Source organism: Galeopterus variegatus, unplaced genomic scaffold (genome assembly GCF_000696425.1).
Source record: "Galeopterus variegatus unplaced genomic scaffold, G_variegatus-3.0.2 Scaffold27121, whole genome shotgun sequence".
NCBI lineage: Eukaryota > Metazoa > Chordata > Mammalia > Dermoptera > Cynocephalidae > Galeopterus > Galeopterus variegatus.
Window position 1 is genome coordinate 6,158 of NW_007753232.1, and position 2,420 is coordinate 8,577.

Here is a 2,420-nt window from a genome sequence, read left to right on the forward strand (position 1 = left end):
AAAAAAAAAAAAAACAATTCTTACTTTGGTAATCTTCATTGTCTTTCTAGTCTCTATTTCATTTATTTATGCTCTGATCTAATCCAGTTTATTTTAAGTTTCCCAGATGTTACAAATCATGCTTAATACAAGGATAAATGCATGCATAAATGAAATGTTGTGGTTTTCTGGGATATGAGCTAGGCCTCTAGTTACTTGCTGACCTTAGTTGTTATAAGAAAATAAACTGCTCGAGACTTTAGTGCCAAAATAATATATATTATATATAAAATATTATTTTATATATTATATCCAATAATAATTGATTGTCTATTCTGTGTCAGGCTTTGTAATCACATGCAACTTTCAAATAAATCATTTATTTATTTATTCAAGGAAACCATGAGGTAATGCTAATATCTGCATTAAAAATAATACTGAAAACTGGAGGTGACATTATATGCCTAAGGTTATATAATTATTCAGGAGTAGAAGGAAAACAGAACACAAAATTTTCTGTAGTACTTGCCTATGTAATCTACTAGCAGACAATTAATATTTTCTTTGTCACAGACAAAGTACGAAGGAAACTAAACAGATGCCAATCATGTTCACTGGTCATCACTGGCAAAAGCCAGAATAGAATGCCATGTGCAGATACTGTAAAAATTTGATGAGTAGCTGAAAATATATGGGTAAAATCCACATAATGGAAATATGCATTTCCTTTATGTATGATTGAGAAGATACAGAAAGTCTCATCAAGAGAGTTTAAAAGTGAAAGATTTTTGAGGGTTAAGTATTTAGAGGAGGGATAAATTGCAATTTATTCTTCCTAGGGTGATCACTAAAAACTACCTGTGTCAGATCATTTCACGTCACACACACAGCACTACTGGGTAAATAATTATATAATTCTTGTTCTATATAAAATAATGATTTGTAAATAATAATGTTGGAAATAATTAGAGAATATATAAATAATATTACATAAATGGAACAATTGTTACATTCTAATTATACTCAACAATTAGATTCTACTTAGGCAGTGGAAATTGTACCATGTTTTCACTAGTCAGAAATTACCTGATACATATTACTTATTGCTAATAATATGGTTGTGCCACTTTGATTGTCTTAGGATTAATTTGCTCTCCAATATATCCTCGACAACTCTGGATATTAATGCTATTTTTGCAGACACATAAATTGAAGAGACACATCCAGAAATTCAAGGGTCACTGCCCTTTTCCTTTATATAATTTTTAGTTTTGACTTTGGAAATGTCTTCTTGTCTCTCCAGGAACCTCTCTTTTGACCCATCTATGAGTGTCTATTTCCTGGGACCACTCCTGTTACCAATTTTTGTATTAGTCAAGGTCCAATCAAGGCACAGACGGCATCCCAGTTATTTTAATACAAATAATTTAATGTTAATAATTATAAATAAGGATGTAGTTATTTACTAAGTAACTGAAAAAGCAAAAGAGAACACCAAAATATTTTGGAGGTCACGACTGTAGGAAACAACTATCACTTGCAGAGCTTTCTTTTTAGACAGGGAAGAGTCTGAAAATTTTAAACCTTAGAATCTTGGAGCAGAGGTCTCTGGAGCTGAAATAGCCTGCTGAGGAGGAGGCACCACTTGGCTTGTGCTGTTTCCTCTAAGCTTGGAGGATGAGCCCCATGGGGTTGCAACCTAGATCCCCAAGGATGGGACACTGGCTAATGCCAATGTCTCTGAAAGGTGCACAGAAGGTGGGGTCTGCAAGTATTAAAAAAAAAAGTGAGCTGGATTTGCATGCTGCTATCAGAATAGACCTACCACTGCTGGGGTGGAGAAGCAAGATTGGGGTGATGCTGACAGGAGCAGGTTTCAAGTGCAGAGAGCAGACATGAATCCTGCTGGAAGTCAGAGAGAAGCAGCAAAAAGGAACAAGTCTCTTTTTTCTCTTCAAACCTTTCGTCTCCCTCCAGTACCCCCGCTAGTCATAGCCTAACAGGGAAAGGCAGAAACGTGGTTCTCAAACTTCCACCAGGCATCATAAAGCAGAGTGTAGACCTGTGAATTTGGAGCTGAGGGACTGTAGCTTGATAACTCGCACACCCTCCTTGTCATTTTTATTCCCTTTGATTGAGAAAACCTAACGGCAGTGACATTTCTTACTCATTCCTACTTCCTCAGGATCCAGCCTTATGCCAAGTTTAAAGTGACACTCAATTTTTTCTTCCATTTGAAGAAAGGAAGGACAAAAGGAAAGAAGAAAAGGAAGGAAGGAAGGAAGGAAGGAAGGAAGGAAGGAAGGAAGGAAGGAAGGAAGGAAGGAAGGAAGGAAAATAAAAAAGAAAAAAGAAAGAAGGAGGGAAGGAAGAAAAGATAAAGATTAATGTGCATGTATGTGAAAAAGAGACAGAGACAGGCAGACAGACAAGGGAGGAAG